Raw genomic sequence first — 9,793 nt, forward strand, 5'->3', positions numbered from 1 at the left:
CTGCACCTGCCACGCGGCAAGCATGCCCTCATTTATGTGGATGAATGAAGGACCAAATGGTGGCAGGGCCTCTGAGCCCTAGGATAGGGGTCCACGGAGGCCAGCCAGCCTTAGAATGCAGGGCAGGAAGGGAGAGGCCTTCAGAGGGAGGCTGGGGAGGAGGCTGCACAGCCTCTGGAGGTGTCGGTGGCCTGGGAGTGGGGCTCTGTGACCCAGATGTAAACAGCTGTGGAAGAGAGTGACCAAGAGCTGGTGGAGGCTGAGGCCCGGCCTGCAGCTGGGCCGTGTGGACGCGACCAGGCTACTGACATGTCCAAGGCAGCTCTCCACCAGCTCTGGGATGGACGTCCCCGCTCTAGCCTATCTAAGCATCTTTGTGGGAGCTTTCTAGAAATGCAGATTCCCAGGCCCGACCACTGACCGCTGACTCCACGGGCCGGGGGATGGATCAACAGCCTGCACTTGAAGATGCTCTAAGGAACTTCTTGCAGAGATTCTCTGCCTAAGTCTGACACCCAGTTAAGGATCACTGTCCCTGAAACAAGCAGAGGTGCTATCAGCAAATCTGGGCTGCGACCCGGTGCGCTGCAGGGGGCTGGGCCTGGTTCACCTATGGACAGAACACCAGCGTGGGGACGCTGGTTTCCCACGCAGAGCTTGGACCCAACACTGAGGACACAGTCGCCCCTCACCTGAGCCCCTGCTCAGCCCTCCTGGAAGGAAGCTGGGAGGAGCCCAGCCGCCCCTGAGGAAGGAGGTCCCGGGGCTCCCTTTCTCCCTCCCTGGCCACACCCCACCCCGCCCCGTTGAGGAACACCCGCCCGCGTCTCCTGGGTGTCTGCGGCTGGATTTGGCCTTTGTCTTGCTTGGCGTTCGGGTGGGCAGCAGTTCTGAATGCCAGCCGGAATGCCAGTCTGTTCTCTCATCCCAAAAATGCAAAAACGCTTCTCTCTCTCTCTCTCTTTTTTTCTTTTTTGGCTTTTAAAGGAAACAATATGTTTGCTAGAAAAACCACAAAAAAAATGATTATATACAAAATGGTTATCTGAGTGTGGATTCTGCACCGCAGGGAACGACGGTGCCGGGAGTCTACTTGCGCTTCCTCAGTATCAGGTACATGAGGCCACTGACGAAGGTGAAGGCGAAGGCCACCCAGGCCAGGATGAAGGCATAGCCGTACCTGCCCTCCGACGTCAGGGAATAGAACTCTAGGTTGCTGTGGTGAAAGTCCTGGCACCGGTCTGTGTAAATGGCAGCCGCGATCATCACACACAGACAGGACATGAGCTAGATGATGGAGGTCAGCACGAACCTCTCTCCCTGCTTCAGGCGGAAGAGCTGCAGCAGGAAGATGAGGAAAGCGATGCAGCAGAGGATGGTGGACAGGATCATGGTGGCCTGCACCGCCTGCAGCGTCGAGTAGCCTGTGGACAGAGGTGCAGGGCTAAGGACCGCGGCCTCCAGTCACCAAGGGAGCTGCAGAGTGGCCGGACAGGCTGCGGCCGGGCCTCTGGGCCTAAATAAAACTTTTAAAACTGCTGGAAGTGTTGGTTAGTGGTTAAGTGCCCCTGGGTTCAATCCCCTGTACAAAAAAAAAAAAACAATGTGTCTAATTTAAAATCCCAAAAACCTCCACTATACCACATGACTCATACAACTTTTCTTATTATGTTAGAACTTGGTTAGTGGCTCTTATTAAATAAAAGCAGAATTTCTAATGGTGTGTGTGTGTGTGTGTGTGTGTTTAATTTTATTACACTTTGCTTGCTTGCTGTTATCTGGAATGGAATGGACCATGGCCAGCATTTGGAGGGAGAAAACCTAACTCTGGAAGCTTTCTGCTTAAAGCTCCCTGCTTTCATTCAGGACAGTGTCTCTCCAGTTTTTGAACCTGAGAAGAATTACAGATAAGGAATTTTATTACTCACGTGAAAGAAAAGCAAGTAAGAGAATTGCCTGAACCTTTGTGCATATATAGAATATACACATATATTCCATATAAAAGAAACCTTTTTATATACCTGATTGTTTTGGGAGCCCTTTTCTAGGACCTGGGAAAATCCTGGTTCAGTTTATAAGAAGGAATGACTCCAGCAGAAGAAATCCAAACCCTCCTGTACAAATCAGCAAAAAATACATGTTTCTATGTCATTTTCTAAACATAGCTGATAGAGGCATGCATGGAGCACACAACCCTTTTATTGGGGACATAAATAAAAGCAGTGCAAGGAAACACAATTAGTTGTACCCCCTTGAACTACCAATGAATTGGAAATTGGAATTCAGGCAAGAAAGATAAAACCTTTTATGCTGGGAATGTGGATGACATTGGTGCCTACAGTGAAAAGGTTATTACAAACTTTGGAAATAAAATTCAGGTGAGTGGCAAATAATGGTTAAACAATTAGTATTCACAGTGTTTTCCAGGTGGTTTGTCAACTTTGGTCACAGCACATACATGTATAACTTGCCTCCATGAAAACTATTTTCATCTGTGTTCTCTAAAATTATTTCTCATTATAGGGATGAGTAAACACAGGTTTCTGGATATTAAATGGCAACTCAGTTGCACAAAGAGAGCTACCCAGAGACAAAACTATATGAAATCACTTCAAAGTTCCTCAAAGGCTGATTTGCTCCTGATGTGGAGGATGTGTCTGAAGAAATATTTTCACTCCATTTTTAAGAGAGTACCTAGGGAATACATCCCAATACCAATACAATTTTTTTTCTTACTTTCATTTTAAGTAAATCTTCAAAAACTGAGCTATCAACCTAGGTTCCTTATGAGGTAAGTGTGTGGAGATTCAAGAGTGCAAAAAAGCACATCACAGGTGCAGAGTCTGAGTATGACTAAGAAGAGAATTAAATCTAAAGAATCATAAATTTTAAAGAAAATATATGTAACTGTTTCAAAAAATAAATGTCCATTTATTGATATCTCTACAACATATCATTCAGATTATATCAATAGATTATAATGCATATTTATTGGAAAGACAAATCTTATCCTATTATGATTTTCTATTAAGATCCAGATTCCAGATAAGACAATCCATGATTCACTGTTAGAAACATTAAAAAAAATCTTCAAGGAAGGAGTGGATGTTTTTGTGAATGTGTCATTCAACATTTACTTAACAAATGATGTTGAGAAAATATATTTATTTTCCTGCAGCCATAGGGAAGTGAGATTTTTCTTATTTATATTTTCTGTTAGAATTTCAAAAGATAAGCCTTAGAATTCCATTTGAAATAATCTCCAAATACAAAACATATAAGATATCTACAATACAAACTCAGGGGAATAAAAATGTAAAATTTTTTTACTAATTAAAAGCAAAACCTTTTATTTCTTGAAATCCAATTCTATCTGCCTTTTTAATACATTTTCTTAACTTTGAAGACAGAAACCACAAAAGAAATTCAGGCAAATGCCTTAAACTGCCAATTAATACAGTGGATATCTATGTCTAAGCCTTCAATAATCATAAAAGTATCAATATCTAAAGGAATATTAAAAATATTTAGAGAAATATAGAATTTCATCACAGGCATAATAATATTGATGATGATATAAAACAAATGAATACTAATAAACTCAAAGGGTTTATTATTATTTGTGGAAAATCTTGCTATTGAAGATATATGATGCTCATTGTCACAGACTTCCTAAAATTACAGCATTTGTAACCATGATAACAGGAAAGAACACAACAGTACTCATCCAAACACCAACCATACAACCCCAGGGGCATGGTTCAAGTGAATGTAAATTTTGGAAGAGAAAAATAATTTTCTGTGGGAAAAATGATTACTAGGAGCCAGTCAAATTTTTAGTTATAGTATAATCAGATTAAGAAATAGTATAAAACACTATGCTTAAGTTTTATATGTGTGCAATATGCATGTGATATTTTACATGTACACATGTTTAGAAAGAAAATATGTAGAACTTATGAGAAAATAAGTATCAGCAGAAGCACATGAAACACTTAAATATCTCATGTGTAGATGATAAAACTCATCATTACAAGGAAGACAATTTTTCCCTAAATTTACCTACAATATACCCAGTAAAACTTCTATCTGCCTATATGAATATATCACAATAAATTCTACTTTTATGTGTATCTATAAAGCAGTAATATATAAAACTATAAATAAATGGAAGAGAGGAGAAAGTAGGAGGAGAGGAAAAGAGAAACTACTGGGTAATAAAGAGGAGCAAATTAAATTTCATGCTTCTGAAGCCAGAATTAAGGACAGGTAGTTAGTGTAGAAATAGGGAATCGGGTCAATTCGAGGAAACGAAGCCATGAAGCCATCTGCCTTTGGAAGTTGGAGACTGCCCCTGGAAGAACAGAATGTCAAGGATCTCCGGAGCCCATTGATTACCAAATTTACCTGCCTTTATCAAGGACTGCAAGCAAGGAGATGCTAATTAATGCCCCCTGGGCCCTTACCTACCTGAATCACCTTGGCCCTCCCCCTGCCCATGGTTTCTCAGTAATGCAAAGCCAGGCCTAGTCACGTAGGCAGGAAGGAGAGAGATAAGGGAGGAGAGAACTGGAGAACAAAAGAGACTTTAACCTATAAAAGATGTAGGGTGCACTCACTTCTTGGGACTTTTAGAACATCAGCCATGGCCCCCTTCTCCCTGCCGGGAGAAGTCTGTATTATTCCCTTTAAATAAACCTGCTTAATATGCTTGCCTTGGCGTGCTTCTCTAGTGTTCAATCTTCAACATTAGAAGGAGCAGAACTCGTCACCGGTAAATGGCGGCATCAGATTTGGAGGTCCCACTGAGACTTCCTCCAAGGTAAGTAAGGTTCTCTCTCCATGCACCCCACATCTGTTTGAGGTGCATCTTTCTTTCTGTCTCTTTATTTTTGGAGGGCAAAATAGGTACCCGTCGGCTACTTAAATGCAGTTAGTGCAGCCGCCATCCTTAAGACTTGGGTGAGAGGTTTCCCGGCCCAGGCAAGTTTCCAATCCCCTGCTCTGCAGGCATGTTGGGGCTCTGCTGAAGCCGTTTCCTACTTTTCTGTCCAGGCCCGGAGCGCAATTGCCGCGAGTACACAGTGTCCCTAGTCCTGATCTGCCCAGAATGCATGGAGGTGGAGGAAGGGTTGGAGCAACTGCGGGGTTCTCGGCCCGGGCTACTCTCGGGTGGACCCCAAAGGTTCCTTCTCCAGATGCCCCCTCCCGACAGCCCTGAAGGGTATCCAGGGTGATCGGTAGACAATGGCACTGAGGGAAAGCGCCAATCACCTTTGCCTCCATATGGGCCATACAGTGCACAACACTCCCGCACATCCACTCCCTCCTGGATGCTCCCCTTCCCTTGCCGGTCAGACATTAGGAATTCAAGCTGTAGGATTAAGGCCTGGAATGATTAGTATGAAAATGCCCAGGTTCCCTTTGTTCGCATAGTTAGCCTTCACTAGTCTAGACACTAGAGTCTCCCCATTACTGTTCCCATGCTTAAATGTGCTCACTGTGTTCTCTTTAAGCTGCAAGAGGGAGGCATTTAAAAACCCCTCCCGTGAGACCCTCCAAGCGTTATACGCCTAACAACCAATAGATGTCCCCTCACCCTCCAGAGATTCCTTTAGTCTACAGGGTAAAAAGATAGGCAAAAGGCACACTTTTTACTTTCGTCGTCGCTTTTCATAATTAGGAGTTTATAGTGGCAGGAGGAAAGCAGTAATGCCCTTAAGTCTGAATCCTCCCAGGGTCTCTAGCACAGGGCAAACTAAGACCCTCGCACTTTGCCAAAGAAGGCCAGAAATAACTTTGGCAAAGCCAGGTGGTGAGAGATGGGTTTTTCTGGACCATAAGGAAGCTCAAAGTTAGGGAGACATCCCTAATACTTCTAACTCAGAAGGGAGCTTCTCTCTCAACAGTATTGCCAGGTTCACCACTAGCCTGCATACTGCTAAATTGCAAATGATCAAGAAAAGTGCTTTTCATATGTTACCATGCTTGACAGCAATAATCTCTACCATAAGAGGAGAAAGCCTTGAGGAATCGCCCACTAAGGGAGGAAAATCGAGGGAACCCTCCCAACTTAAGCCCGACAAAAATAAATTTAAGGAGGCTTTTGGAGGATCCTAATAAATATTGAGATGTTTCAAAACTTATGCCAGGTATTTGATCTCACCTGGAAAATTATGCTATTAACCATCTAGAGAACAGGCAGTTCCCAGAAACCATCCTAACTGGGATTTGAATAATGTGTAGGATGCCTAAAAAAACTATTATGCAGCCTTCAGGAAAGCCCTGCTATTTTCATGGAGAGACTTAAGAAAGCAATAAGAAAGCACACCACTCTGAATCCTGAATCCATAAAGGGCCACCTACTTTTAAAGTATAAATTTATCATTATTCAGCCCCAAATATTTAGAGGAAATTACAAAATTGGCACGTGGCCCTGATCAAACCTCAGATGATCTTCTCCAGCTTGCATCTTCCATTTTTAATAGACATCAAAAAGAAAGAAAAGGGAACATATAGGCAAGAAAAAGGACTTATTAAAGATCATTCAAACTGATAGAAACTTTTAATGCCTTGTAATAGTCCATGCAATTTGCCCATTTTAGGAGCTAACTGCCTAGTCCAAGACCTTAGAATAATGAAGCAGTAATTTCCCCCATCCTGTAGTTCTTAATCCATACGCTTTTATCTTGGATTCCAACTGCTGCTTGGTTTACTAAGTTAGATTTAAAAGATGGCTTTTCCTGTTTATGCTAGACTCTGAATAGCAATTTGTTTGCCTTTGAAAAACCAGATACTGTATCTCAACTAACCTAGACTGTATTGCCTCAGGATTTACATGGCCCTCACCTGTTCTGGACAAACCTTTGCTAAGGACTTAACAAAATTCAAAGATAAAACATTCTGTGATTGTTCTCCAGTAAGTAAAGTACATCCTTTATGTGCCTCCACCCAGGAGGAATATCAAAAGGCCATTGCAGAACTCCTAAACTTCTTAGCTAATAGGAATTAAAAGATCTCAAAAAATAAAGCTTAATTATGTCATCAACAGGTTCAATGCTACAGGAAATAGTCACCATAGGACAATATTCTGCCCCAGGAAGGGGCCTTACTTCAAACTCCTGTCCTCAGCTTACCTATGAAGCAAGATTTAACCTGTTTGTCACAAAGGGGGAAAATAAATCCTGGATAAGCAACCATAGACAGCTCGTAACCAATGGCATATCTCAGTGAGGAACTTAGCAAAGTAGCTTCATTCTCAAAAGTAATGGAGAATAAGGTCTCATAATTTTCTTTGACATCCAACCTCTACTGATGAGATGATTAAATGCCCTAGGCACAAGGTTTCTGTTAAAACCTGTTAGGTCCTTCCAGATCTCAGACAAGTCTTACATTGAAATGTAAATAAAAGAAGCCTAAAGGCTCAGTAGGAGACCGGTCTCAAATCCAAGGGAAAAAAAGGTTAAAAAGAGTCTTACCTAAACTCCAGCAAAAGTGAATTTTATGGCGCTTTACTGAAGTAATTAACAGCCGTATCATTTTTCCAGGACTCTTGTTTTTTTTTTAATTCTATATTTTTTTGAGCTCATGATTTTTTTGATCAGTTCTATTTTTTATTCAACTAGAGTTTTTGAACATCAGTTACATTGCAATGGAGATTCACCTATAAAGTTACAAGGCCTTTGATTTTGTGTTATTTGTATGTCGTGCTGTCTGGTGTCATGTTTTGTCTGTATCAAAACTGAGCACTCCTAAAATTAAAATTTAAAAATGGATCCAAATACTTTTAATTCACGTGATTTAAAGGTTCAATTAAAATTGGGTAAACTAATGAAAGTAAAATGTCTTTGAAAATAACTCACAAGTCTCTAGGTGGTCAAGCTAATAAAATAGTGATGTTAATAAAATGTCTAATATCAATTGTTTCTAGGACTTTTCTTCAACAGGAAAGAGACAACAAAAACCGTTCAGGATATTTGTTTGATATCTTGGTTTTTGCAGAATAAGTGAATTAGAGTTAACATGTATGGGATTACTCAAATGTGTTTGTAGAGACATCTGATTAATTTACAAAGTTAAAATGCTAATTGTTAAATAACAGCAAGTACTCTTAACTCCTTAAATTCCATGACATTATTGGTGTTTTCATAGGTTGGTAAATAAAAGGGTTTAAACTTGCTTTGTGTCATCACTAAACTAAAAACAAGGTTACTAAGAGTTATGTCCTAACAAGTGGAATTCTATATACAAAGGGTCCCAAAAGTTTCAACTGTGTTTCAATTAGAGTACTATAAACAACAAAATATTTAATCTTATTAAAATAGAGTAATTTATTTAAATTCAGAAATTTTATAAGAGTTGTTTCAGAATGTGAACAAAAAGGGGTCAACAAATAGGAAAGAGAAAATAAAAGGTTCTGGGTATGGAAATATATTTAGTAAAAGGGAAAAAGGAAATGTTTCTGGGTAAGAAAGTGCTTGTGTGATGAAATACATGAGGGTCTAAGTAAGTGCTAAGAAAGTCTGTGTAAGTAAAGGGCAAGTTTCAACAAGTTTGCGTTTAACTAAGTTGGTTGTATGTATGTGAAACAGCTAAAGCTATTTAAGGTTTTTCCTAAGGTGAAATACTAATGTTCTGAACAATTAGTCTTAAAAATTTTGGTGTATACAATTATGGTTAAACAACTGTTAGAGTATTGTACTGTGTTACAGAGTCTACATTTTTCTTTAAAAACTAAATTTGGTAAGATAAAAGTGTCAAGGTAATTGTGAAATGGTTTCTAGTTGTATATTAAATGTGTTCATATTTTCCAGGTATACAAGTTTTTAAAGCAGGGAATTTATCAAGCTGCTATTCTCCAGATTAAACTTGCCTGTAATGGTAATCTTAAACTTATAAAGAGTAAATTTTAATTGGGGATTTATTTCTATCATTTAATGTTCTATTATAGGACCTGCTATCAAAAAGGTATATGTAAAATTTGTTACTTTTTACACTAAGATAAAGAATTTCAATTATAAATGTATTTATAAAAGTTAGAGCCTGACTTGTTTAAAGGTTAATTTTGTGAAACATGAAGGTATTTTGCCACTTTATCACACAAAAGGAGAGTTAAAAGCTCTCTCAGCCTTTCTTTGATTCATGTTTTAGATACAATGTTAAATTGTGTTAATAATAAAGTTCATATAGACCCAGGAAACAATATATGTAAACTTCTTAAAATGATATTTAAGAAAGAAGCAAAGATCAACATCAAAATTAGAACACTTAAGATTTGTAAGGAGCCACACCTTACCTGAGATAAGGCTCTGCCTCCCACCTTACTGATTGTTAGAGTGACTCCAAAATAAGTCAGACTTCAGCTTATTTAAAGTTATAATCAAAAGATTGTTTTTGTTGTAAAATTACTATGATCTCAAATAGGGAATATAATGTGGTTCTCAGTCAAAATTCAAGATAGCTATTATACAAGCTGAATATATTTTTACTCTTGCTAATTTCATTTTGTAAAACTGTTACCTGTTAATGTTTTGCAGAAGTAGCTGCTTCAAGAACACACAACCTAGGTAACTTTTGATAATAAGCCATCACCTATAGAACAGATAGTGGTAACTTCCAGTACTAATGCAGACTCCAGTTAGATAAAAAGGTAAATAATCATAAAGTTATGGACATTGAAGTTAAAGCCCAGTACTCTTACTTTATGACTGGTGAGACTGGCTTGCTGGATGGTTAAGATCAAACTTAGAGATTGGAATTAAATACAGAAGGCAAGATAGACCAGTATTTGGAA

The 9,793-nt window shown here is 39.5% G+C and overlaps 1 pseudogene; it reads right to left on the reverse strand.

The window, feature by feature from the left end:
* Window positions 1–799: 799 nt before the first annotated feature.
* On the reverse strand, window positions 800–5,677 carry LOC124975200 (epithelial membrane protein 2-like; annotated as a pseudogene).
* Between the last annotated feature and the right edge of the window lie 4,116 nt (window positions 5,678–9,793).

This window comes from Sciurus carolinensis, unplaced genomic scaffold (genome assembly GCF_902686445.1).
Source record: "Sciurus carolinensis unplaced genomic scaffold, mSciCar1.2, whole genome shotgun sequence".
NCBI classification, from domain to species: domain Eukaryota; kingdom Metazoa; phylum Chordata; class Mammalia; order Rodentia; family Sciuridae; genus Sciurus; species Sciurus carolinensis.